We start from the raw sequence: 13,533 nt of genomic DNA on the forward strand, positions 1-13,533 counted from the left end.
AATTCGACGCGGGCGCGTGCTTTTAAAGTAATATTATATTATTGGGGTAGGTGTAATCCCGGAAAAAAAGTATTCGCTGATACGTCACCGTCCGTGTACAACGTGTGAATGGTGTAAAGTCACGGCGCTTGTGATTCACTTAAAACCCGTCTGTTCCCAACTTCGCGGTCGCTGGAAAGTGTCTGAAGTATATCTCCTCCTAACCCTCCCCTCGATCATCGAGCAATATAACTTTTTCACCCCGTGACGAAAACGACAACGGCGAAGAGAGGTCGTCATTGTTTTCAACGCGGACCGCGTCGACCGATTTCATTCATCATCAAGTCTACTCAGCGAGTAGCAAACCTACGACAATACTGGTAGAGGTGTATAATATATTATACTTAGTACTCGCCGCAAGCATAATAGGTGTTTGCACTTAAAAACCGGCAAAAAAGATTGAAAGACGAAAAGGATAGGGAAAAAAAAACCTCAAGGAATAATAATAAAAGCTTACTGTCCGACCGAATGAAGAACAAAAATAAAATACACAACACACACACACACGTATATATATATGACCGAAAATCTCACGTTTTCAACAGATGGCGCGGGAATCCACCGACAAAGTGCTCACGCGTCGTTTCGACCTAGGATACGGTCGCTCAGTAACGTTCGGATAACGGTAAATGCCGCAACGGTCGTCGGACGACTACGTTCAATCGTGCGCTAGTACGTGGCTTTCGGTCATATATATATTTCCGTAGGTACGCCGTTTTCGTATTTTTAATTTTATTTCGTTTCGTCAACCATTTGACACTGTACAACTAAACTTTACGCCAAGCATTATTCCGGTCAATCGGCTCTGCAGTCACCGCATCGTTGCAACTCGCACAATCACATCGTCTCTCTCTATTGCTCCACACGTAAGTTACTCGAAATAAAATATTATTATAATATCGTACTATGTTGTACTATATGTGTTTTATTAATTATATATTGCGCGTAAATCGTAAAGGAATATAATAATAATACCAGTTGCAACACTTGTGATGACCGCCGTTGAAGTGGTTTTGGATGTTAATCCTTTCTTACTACAGACAGATCTGCGTTTAAAAAAATAAATTATTTTTTTGGAAATGAGTAAATTAAATAATAAAATCATTTATTTCACGATGACCACGGTCGTGTAAATAATACAATAATATCGCTTGCTATAACGGTTTCGATAATTTCAGAATTGTATGATATTGTGTGCTGGGAAACGGGACAATGCAGCTTAGCATTACTAAAACATTACTAAGTACTACGCCGAATGAATGGTGTACATTTTTAGAGGTCCAACTTCCTCTTTAGCATTAAATTGTATATAATAATAAATTCAAGTGACTCACTGGAGACAACCACATCGTTTGGCAAGAATAAAACAATAATAAATAATTATGATAACGATGAAAATAGGAATACTAATTATTATATATTAATACATGTATATAGGTGTATTATAATCATGGAGCGTCATGCACACCCTTAATAAGATGACATTTCCAAAATATGGTCATCATGGTTATTAATTATTATAATTATTTTCCCTCATACAGAAATGTAATTGTTTTACTCGAATATTTAATATATTTTTTATTATTTAATTCACATATTACTCATGGTTAGTTAGGTAATAAAACACCAATACCGATAGAAGTCAAAACGTTACTGTAGCTATCAGTTTTAACGACATATTGTAAAATGTATATTATAAAAATATATTAAGCCATGAAAATGTTAAATTATTTCAAAATATTGTGATGATCTGCATAGGTATTTATTATTGTTTTAAAAAATGAAAGAAAATATTTATTGTTTATTTGAATATTAGGTACTTCTGATTGAGATATTTAAATTGCACATACTATAAAGCAATTTTCATACAGAATATTACAAAATTCGAAATGCGGGTAAATAGGGAAATAATTCTTTGTGTTTTGTACACTATGTATAAAACTCAGTCGGTTCGTTGATTAACGAATAAGATACTAAAAACACTGTTTTAACATAGGTAAAAATAAAAATGAGAACTCATACACAGCAATTGTTTTAGAAAATAAGTAATTTAAAGTTAGTAAAATAGAATGCATAATATTTAGTATTTATAAAACTACAAAAAAAAAAAAAATATTTTATGTATTATTTATCAGCAATACAGTTACACATAAATATTATATTTGGTTTTGTGTTAAACTATAGTTATTTTCTATTTTAATGTTAAAGTTAGATTAATTTTAATATTTTTGTACGGTAACACGGCCATTTTATGTCAAATACGCTAAAATAATTCTATTAAAAATATAATAAAATATCATGGAAATTCCCAATGACAACAATTTATTAGCCTGTAATTTTATAAAAATTTAACTTGTATTAAAAAAACAAATTTAATCGTGTATATTGTATATCAAATATATATATATATATATATATATATATAAATGCACAATTTAGATAAATACTATTTGTTTTTATAATATATACCTATAATTTTCAAATAGTATGATTACTATTTACATCCATATGTTAATTGATTTTAATGTAATAGACTCATAAGTTCTTACAAACCTAAACTAGTAAGAATTATAATACTTGAAGACATTTTTTCTTTTATAAATTGTCGCAAAACTTAAAAATATAAATTTCTGAATTACAAATTTTTATAATTTATAATTAATATGAATTTTAAATTTACGGAAATACGTAGTTTGAAATAAAAGTGCTTGATATATTTATTGAATTAATAATAAAAATTATTAAAATTGTCTGCATACTAGCTTATGTTTAAATTTAAATAAAAAACAGTTAATTTAATAAAAATGTATAATTTAAACACTGGTTTTTATACACATATTGATATTTAAAAATTATATGGTAACTATATTTATTTTATAGTGCCGAATTTTCAAAATCTTGAGATACTAATCAAAAACCATTCAATATTATTTTAACTTATGTATTATATAATATATATATATATATATATTATGATATTATGATATAATATGTAAAAACAGTTTAAATTATTATTATTCATATTTAATTGAAAATATTTTGGAATGGTGGAAAACAAAATTATTTATTCACAACTAAAATGAAGTGTGATTTTCGTCCAAACATAATTGTTAAAAATGTACAGTATTTACACAATTTCGTGAAAATGTATTATTCTCTTTTTAAACAATTTGCACGAATTACAATTCAAGTAATACCAATGCATAAAATATACGAACTAAATATACGTACACGAAACGTTATTGTTATTATATTTTCTAAAATATCAAGTATAATTATTACAACTCAACAACACAACTGATCTTCAAATAACATTTTCTCTCCAGATCTAGATATTTATATTGTTTATTAAATATCACAATATTGATACTTTAAAATTTAAATAGTTTGCATTTCATAGATAGCAGACTCTGTTTGATTATTTACAATTATTAAACATAAAATCGTTTAATAAGATTTTAAACCCAATAATTTTGAAAAATATTTATAATATTGTTTATTATATGGTCATGAAAACGAACATTGTATAAAATATTAAAAAATAAATTACCTTTTTAGATATTGATGTAAAATATATCGAAAACACACTGTTAATTAAAAAAAAATACATTAAAATTAATACATAGATGAAGCCAATGAATTTGTATCGAATATTTTATATTTTTCTTTTTACGTTTTATTTTAATAACCGCATACAGTAAAATTGATAAGTCTTAGTATACGTCATTAAAATAATATTTTTCGTTTCCATCTTGTTATTTTTGGTACGTAGTTAATATTGAAAGCCATATAAATTGCACATAAAATAAATCTAATATATGACCGATTCCAGTAATTCATAATATGCTGATACGTATCATGTGTGTTTGTGTCTTAAGAATTTTTGCGAGCGCAATGCAGAGTAATGATTATATTAAGAAGCTATTTAGACGGAGTGTACTAAAGGCGATTTTGACGGAGTTTTACATAATATTATCATATTGAAAATATCATGATATACATTACCTATTCACTTATAAAATGATGAAAAAAAGAAGTCAATATAATTATACCGGAAATTATTGAAAAAAAAGTTTTAAGAGATGAATGATTGTCAAAATAGAATTACCTGTACGTGAAACCAAGTTATACGATTAATTTCCGTTATAAGATTTCATACTTTTGAACTTTTCTTTTTGTTTAATCGGATGCTCCCAAGGCTCAAATACAGCAATAATGTATAGATACCTATCAAATTTATAATTTTGTATGTGCATTATATGAAAAAGAAATTGTTTTGAATTTTTTTTTCATTTTTTACACCTACCTTTAAAAGAGAGTTTTTAAATTCAAGATAAATAGTATATAAACTAATGATAATGATTTTATGAACTTAATAATAATAATGTTTTCTAAGTATAAATTGTTTAAACATTTCTTCATTAGAACTGAAAAGTTAAACTTTCGTAATAATTCTTATAAATACCATTTTTATTTTCCTTATTTAATTCTGAGAGATTTGAGAAACATAATGTTTTATTGAATTATGAATTATTGTTAAATTGATATAAGGTTAATTAATATGATGAACATATGGTTTACAATAATGTATATGTGTTTTTGTTTTTTATCGATCATCACGTTTTTTAAATGAAATTTGCAACTAATTTGTTTACATTTTACAATTAGAAAAAAATATGGTGAAGAAATCTGACAAGTTTCGGTTTAACCAAATTACTCTGGTTATAATATTTTTTTAACAAATCTAATGAATCGTAATTGATTTAAAATTAATAATATTACACCACCATTCTGTGCCGAGATAAGCCGCTATGTTTTGCTTTGTCTCGTTTTAGATGACTAGATACTCAATACCTAGCTGCTACATTATGAAAAACCGTATTCCCGTTTTTATAATTTACTTAAATTTTCTTTTCAAACATAATAATATTATTATATAATTATTATAAAATAATAAATTAGAAATATTTATTTTATTTTTATAGAAAAAAAAAAATCCATAAGAAGTGTTGAGTAAGATTTATAGTCTTAATAATTGTATTTCAATACACTGTTATTCCAATCCAAGTATTATATATTCTTTGTTTATATTTTGATTCTAAACAGAACGATATTTACATTCATTTTGTAAAATACACGTCAATACGTACATGGTTAGTAGTAAAAAAAAAGAATCTTTAATAATAAACTTTGAGAGCAGTTTCTGGTATCATAATATCGAATCTAGTCGGTACTTAAAGTGATAACCAAAGTGAACAATTTTTAATATAACTAAATAACTTTATTTAGTTTTAGTAATAATTTCAAATCTAATTTTATATGTAAACGTATTTTAAAATATAATTTTTTTCGCAAAACTATTCATCATTATTGCATACGAATTAACAATGTGTTAATAGATGACCAGAAGTAAGTTAAATCACATTGTTGATTTCTTTAATTCACAAATATATAATTATATTTATCATGTATCTACGATTGAAAATGTATTAGAATAAGATTCAAATTCAAATAAATTGATCATTTATATATATATATATATTATTTTATCTATGTATACAAATTACTCGTGTATTGTGAAAAAGGTTTGATCCCATTATTAAAACTGTTTATTTTTTATGCCTAAATAATTTTTATATAATATCCTTCTAAAATAAATTATTGTTTATTTCTTAGTTTCTGCGAAGAATTTATTTTTTTTATAAACATAAGTAAAAAAAATTGCTTAAAAATAGAATGAATCACTGGTATTTTTTCTCCGAAGTATTTCCACCTCAAATATAAATGTTCATCAAACACGTAAAAATATGTAAATAAAATCCCTTTTTAAATATTATGATTTTTGTTTTTTTAATAACTAATAACAAAAATATTAGTTTAAAGATGTATTATGAGGTAATTAGATTCATTTTGTTAACAAATAATTGTATTTTATCAAGTTTAATTATTATGAACTGTTATTTTATAACTTATTTTTTTACAATACATATTATTTATTCAATAATATTTCAAAATGTCATAAACATAAAATAAACAAGTTATCACAAAAAAAAAAACACACTTTATTACGAAATCAATATGTCTTTAGCTACGCTCGGAATCTAAAAAATCCCAAACAAATAACGCATAATATCCTCTAAATAATAGTATATAAAGTTGTGGTTTAAGATAATGTCGCATCATATTTCTAGTATTCACATAAAATTTTTTCTCAAACATACGAATATTTTGTTCAAAAATGTTGAATATTAGTCCAAAAATTTACGTTAAATATTTCATAAATATTAATGATATACAATACATCAATTTTCAATATATAAGCTTTAGAAATCCTACTAAAATACATTCCTAAAAGCGCATTAATCAATCATAACTACTATACGTAAAATTTGTAAATATTATTGCACTTCACAAATAATGGTTTATCCAGAATATCGATTTAAATTGGGTTAGCATAAATGGTAATATAAAAACAATTTATTCTGGGATTATTACTACTATGAAATGCATCATAGATAATTTATTAAAATCAATACTTTTTATGCGTTTAAGCAGATATAGAACTTCTCTAAGAAGTTACGTGTAATTGAATAATTATTTATATATGTACAAGGAATCAAATTATCAAAGATTAAGTTTTCAAAAGTTTACTGTAAAATAATAATATCATCATAAGCTTTTACCTTCATTCCACAAATCGTAAAAGTATATACAATTTCTATTGAAATTTGAGAACACGACTTGTGGAGAAACATATTTTGTTCTACTTACAATTATTCAAGATGTATGGTTTTTTTCACTTAATTTTCCATCAAAATTTATAAATTTAAAAAACTTAAAAAAATTATCAATTCAATTTTTATTTATTGTATATACATCATAACTGTACAACAATTGATACTATGATATTATTTTGAATAGAAATATCAAATGCTACCATGTATGGGAATTATATTGCTTCTGGCAATAACTCCCAAAAAAAACTGTGAATCTACCCTATTCTATAGTATATTTTGAGTATATCTCAGCATGGAGTAGTTCCCCGAAACGATGAGTGTCATAGATATATTACATTTAAGTACAACAATAAATTATTATTTACAAAAAATAATTCAAAGTAGTGACATTGTATCAGCTTCTATTTCTAAGAATATTTTATAATTTTTCTTTTAGTAATTTATTTTTTTATTATTAATATATTAGGAACTTCAAAAATGCTTGTAGTCTTAAATATTGGAATTTTATCAAGCTTTAAGTGTACCTAAAATAAAGCTTTGTCAGTGAATTAGCAATATAGCAGAAAAACTACTACAGTTAAACAGTATAATAGTAAAAAATACGAGTACTTTATTCGACCTTACTCGAAATATACATGAGTTAAGTGAAGTACCTGATTACTATTGTAAAAGCATAATTGTGACCATACCAAAATATGCATAAACAGAAACGTTTGAGTAGCTTAAAACTGAGTTGATATACATGTGATTCAAAAGTCCTTACGCAAATTATCAACTAGCGGATAAAATGGATAGTGGAAAATTATTTAATAAATAGGTAACAGCTAATGTAAAGATAAAAAAAAGAGTCCAAAAAGGGTAATTTAAACTTAATAATCTAATCTCTAGTGAATAAATAATAAAAAATAATAAATTATAAATAATAAAACATTTATTGAAATAAAAATTAGGGAATACATACCGTTAAACAGAAAAAGATAACCGCAAAAATATTAGTATGTTCCAACATCACAAAAAAAAAAAATAAAAAAAAAATAGATAATGTATATTAAAGTTACGAGATAAACTAGATATAGTTGTTGAATAATTTTAATATTTATGGAGCAAGGTTACGTCAGATGATAAAGACGTCTAATATATCAAATAACGCATTGAATTGTAATATCTGCTATCAAAAAAAAAAGTCATACTATTAACGTTAAGGAAATTAAACCCTATATCAAAAAAAACTCATCAAACTTACATTTGAGAAGCATACAATAAACTTTGGTTATAAACGAAACTCAAAAAAAATTTTCAATTTTCTTAAAATCATAACATATAAAGTAATTGAGCGTCGTGTAAAATATAAACTAGTAGACAAACGCCCAAAAAAGATGTACTAAAAATAGTCTGTGAAATATATCCTTTGATGGACTCTATTATTAAACTCTATTAAGATGAGAATAAAGAAGATATACTTATCAAACGTAAGAAGGTATAATAGAAAGGAAATCGTCACCAAGAAGGTTAACCTCACAATCATGTATTGAACAAATCAAGTACAATTTGACAGTCAGAAAATAAAACAATAATTAATAATCGTTTAAAATGAAAAAGAGATGTAAGCCAATCCAAGGGTTGAAAATGGTTTGTATGAACTAATTGGTTGCATAATATTATTATAGTTCTATCACTAGAATACCATATTATGTATTATAGTTATTATTATAAACATAATAAACTAAATTATATACATATATTACATTTTTATACGATTTTTCAGAAATATTATTATTTTTAATTTAATTATAATACAGTTTTATTAAATTTTAAGACTAAAAATCAATATAACTATAATAAGTTATCCATCATTATTTCATTGAACAAAAGTGTCCAAACTCTACTCGTCTAAACAAATATTGTGTGCAGTATAAATAAAAAAGTTCTGTTAGATTAGAATAGGTACATAAAAGACAAAATGTATTACTATGACTAATAACATCTATATTAATACATTAAAAAGTACCAGACTGACTAATTCAATCATATTTAAAATAGTAATTTTAGATTTTGTATGGTATTTTTCCAAGTCCTTTCAAAAAAATAAAATAAAAATTAAGAAAAAGAAGAATTATATTAGCAAAACGTCAGTTTTTGATAAGTGGATCTGGTTGGTACTTTGGGTGATCAAAAGTGGAAAATTCCCATTAATTTGTAAACAAATCGGTTAAAAACGGGTGTTTGACATCTGTTTCTGATCAAAAAAATATTTTTTGAAATAAAAAAAGTAAAAAATAATGATATACTCAGTATTTATATACTTAAAATATTAATTATATATATTTTATATATTATAGTTTTCTAGACATTATTTAATTTTAAAAATTGTTTGCGTTCTTTTGTAGTATTTATAAACATTTAAAACTTCTTAATTTTTATTTTATTTTATTATTATTATTATTCATTAATGCTGAAGACATTTTTTTCTCCATTAAAAAGCTTGAAATTGCAGATTCTTCATCTTTTTCTTACAAAACGTTTAAAAATATTGAAAATAAATAGCTCCGACGTATAATTATAAATATTTTAAATTCAGATTACTATGAAACTATGCAATCCAACCTAAAAGAACGGTTTATCCTCAAACTATTTTCTTTATGTTATTGTAAATAAAAAATATGTTAATCGTATAAACTTTAAACTTTTAATATTTTGTTGTCATATTATTATTTGAATACACAAAGAAATTTCCAAAATATTTTGACTAGTTTTAAGTTATATTTTATGTTATACGAATATATATTTAATTCGTTCTACCGTACATCAATATTAACTTTAATCGTTTTTATCATTAACTTACTTTAATTTTTAAGTTTACAAAAATAATATTATATTATATTTTAACTATTAATCATATAATAAATTCGATATTATTTTTCAAAAAAAAAAAAAAAAATCAATTTACAGTAGTATTATCTATAGAAACCCCAATAGCTATAAATTAAATAAGACAGATAATAGATATATACCATTTGTTTCGTTAAGTGAAGGCTGAAATTCGTTTCTGTGTGAAATTTTTATCATCGAATTAAAGTTTAACACGCCTAATAACCTACCAATTTAATAATAAGGTTAAAACGAAAGCATTTATACAGCAGAGCGATATCCTCTGTCTTGATATCTATGATATGTACATACATAATAAATTGATAGAAATGTGTACTTAATAAAAGTATTATTTTGATTATTAACTTTAAAAATTACAATAATTTTAGGGTATTATATCATTTTAGATTTATAATTAAAAAAATCTACTAAACTATATTACTTTGTACTACTATTCACTCATTTTAAATTGAAAACAAAAAAGATTGAAGTAGAGATATTTATCAATATGATTTACTTAGTGAAACATTTTACAGAAGAACAACATTTTATATCATCTAGTTATCTGTTTATAACTAATATTGTTCGTTTCATATGTCATACATAAGACGATAGTATTAATTCGAATGATGAGTACAAGATTTTTTTATTAACTATGCCATTCTGATGAATTTAATAAAGATTGAAAAATCGCATTGAATAATAATTGTGAATGAAAAGGGTATTTTTTATTTAAGCTTGTTATAGGGTGAATTTGGAATTACATGGTTACATATTACTGTTGGTTCTTTAAAACGAATTTAGTATAAATATAAATCGATGAACTTAAAGACAATATTAAATAATATGACATTATTTTAGTATAGCCTCTTTAGGGTATAGTCATGGCTTATAATATTATTAGTACCTATTTCAAAAATATTTATACATGTAAAACTTGAATTCAAAATACTAATAGACTTTTTGATACATTTTCAATTCATATTTTAATTTGTTTAGTTAAAATAAATTAGTTTTTTAATTTAATAATTAATTTAAGCAATTAATAGAAAAGTACCTATACCATCAAACGCAAAATAGGTATTCATTCGATGTTTTTAGTATATTTTAATTTTTTAAGGTTTAGTTAATTTTTTTTATTTATTAATTTAAATATAATTGCTTTTATTATTTGTTAATTAATACTTTATTTTAATAAATAATCATCAATATAAAAAATCAATATGCTAAAAATGTATTTAATATTTATATTATATTTATTTTATAGAACATAATATTCTAAATATGTTGTGTAATTCTGAATAATTCGTAAAATATATAAGTTAATATATTTTTAATTTGTTTATTTTTTTTTTCGTAATAATAGTATGTCCATAAAAAATTATAGACTGTATATTAATTGTTTAATTTGAAATCTGTATTATTGTAGAGAAGGACGCTGTTTCTGGTTTAAAAGTTTACTTTCTTAGTTCATAAATATTAATGTAACCCGTAAGAATTATTGTTCACACACGTTTAATTTAAAAACACAGTAAGTAATTTATTATATGTCAGCAACATCTTATAAGATTAAACGTGCTGTTTTATAACACATATTACACTGAGATTGTATTAAGCTAATCAACTTATTATTTTCTTTAACTTAGTATAATATATAATAGAAATATTTATTTTTTTATAATTTTTTTCACCAATGTAATTAAATTAATTGAAATCATTAATTTGTGAAAACAAGGATTAAAGTGAGATGGTAAGTGAAATCTTCCAAATCAAATCAAAAAATGAGGTTAAAGCGATTCCTTATAGTATATTCATGAATTCTATAAACAAATTTTGAAGTTAAGATTGAAGTAAAGACATGATATTTTAATATTGGGCGCCTGAGAGATTGCATATATTTATTTAGTTTGTCTGATAATTCTTAAATAGCTATTTATTTATCCATAAAAAGTAAATTTCTATATTTATTTCTGAGAATATAAGATAAATTTAATTTTTATTATGACATAATAAGTTAGTATATTAAAACATAAACGGTGAAGGCAATAATATAAATATATGGCTATAAGAAACGTACATTATGATAATGAAGATATAATTAAAAAAGCTTCGATTTTGTTGTTAGTTTGTGATTATTAGAAAAATAAATATTTAACTCAAGGGAGGTAAAATAAGAATCAAAATAAATGATGAAAAATAACTTTATTGATAAAAATAAGGAATGAGTTATAGATAAAATCTAGAAAAATACTTTTGAAATTAACGGGAGATGAAAATTTAAAAAATTTGTGTAGAAACTTAATACTAATTGCATGTTAAATATTGTTTACTCAAGGTAGATACATTGTTATTAATTGACATAATGTAGATGGCGTTACTTTTACGCCGACCATTATTAATTAATATAAAATTGAAAAATTAATACGAATATTTCATCAATAACTTGTCTTTATTTTGTTATTATTGTATCAGGCCATGAATGACCTAACAAGAAGCAATGATTTTGATGCTACTTATAACAAATAATTCTAATTCAAACTCATCATCCATATTACTGGATAGTTATAATGGCTCCGATATTATAATTTCTGTTGATAATAAAGTAAAAATAAAACAAATATTCAATCGAAACTATAGTAATATGTATTTATATTTAATCAGAATTTTTGTCACTTGAAATACCAATTATTACAATAAACAACCCTAAATGTCGAGAGAAGATACTTTTTTTCAAATCATACCTACAGACACAAATAAATATAGTAAAATATGAAAAAAATAAAATGTACAACTTGATCAAGACTTTGACACGTATAATTACATGTTTAGTATTATTTATGTATTCACAGAAATAATTAAATCGTTTGCTATTATTTTAACTCATTTTATTAATCATTAGTACTTTTTTACTAACTTAATTGATTTCATTTACTTTTATCAGTCACTAATCAATTATAACTTATAAATTAAAAACTATTTGTTATAATAACATTTTAATTTATAAACAAAAGTTATTTTAAAATATATTTTCTTATTTTTCGAATTCTCGTGTAAAAACTCACAAATAATAATTTGTTAATCTGTATATGTGTGTATCTAGTTACACAAATAAAGCAAAATATTGTCAACTTAAGTATAGTACATTTTAAGGAGTTTAAATATAAAAAAAATTATGATTTATTTTATACTTTTATTTTATATCTATGTTTATAATTAAACAAATTACAGTGTAATAAACTTCTACAATAAAGTATAAAAGTACAATTTTTTTCTGATTAAAGTTTTAATCTCTCGGCAAAAATGTTTAATTTTAGTTATAATATGTAACTATAAATTATAATTATAATTATTAATTTTATGATTCTATGGATACATATAATTTTAACTATTGTTTTATCAAATAACTATGTTTGCAATATTGAAAATGAACAGTCTAGAATATAGATAGCTATCATTCATTGTATAATATTATGTCACTTTTTTTTAACTATTGGCAACGAACTTAAGTACATTTTGTTTTTCCTCGTTGCATTTAAAAATATTGAATAGTTAATTATATAAGGTTGCAAAGTAATCCTATTTCTCCTGCTGTAGTTATTAATATTACAATGATATACAAATAAAACATCAAAGATTACATTTTACTAAGAAAAACGATTTAAAAAAATCACTCTAAAATTTATAAAATGTGAAATTTTGTAAATAGTATATAATATTATATTTTCTACATTCTGAGCTTAATCGTGCGTTCATGCATATCTAGATTTCATTTAATAAACAAATGAAAATGATTATTTCAGATAAAACAATTAGAACGCTGCCTGTGTAAATACGTGACATTTAAATTAAATTTACAAGTTACGGAATATTTGTCGTAGTGAATTGAATA

At 23.4% G+C, this 13,533-nt stretch overlaps 1 protein-coding gene across 1 annotated transcript in view; it reads left to right on the forward strand.

Moving 5' to 3' along the window:
• The first annotated feature begins 659 nt into the window (after positions 1 to 659).
• LOC113551596 (octopamine receptor beta-3R-like) overlaps positions 660 to 13,533 on the forward strand; it is a 168,398-nt gene continuing 155,524 nt past the window's right edge. The window contains exon 1 of the mRNA XM_026953928.1: positions 660 to 905. The gene's annotated coding sequence lies outside the window, so the exon portion shown is untranslated. The remainder of the gene's footprint in view (positions 906 to 13,533) is intronic.

The sequence above is a fragment of the Rhopalosiphum maidis genome, chromosome 2 (assembly GCF_003676215.2).
Source record: "Rhopalosiphum maidis isolate BTI-1 chromosome 2, ASM367621v3, whole genome shotgun sequence".
In the NCBI taxonomy this organism is placed as follows: domain Eukaryota; kingdom Metazoa; phylum Arthropoda; class Insecta; order Hemiptera; family Aphididae; genus Rhopalosiphum; species Rhopalosiphum maidis.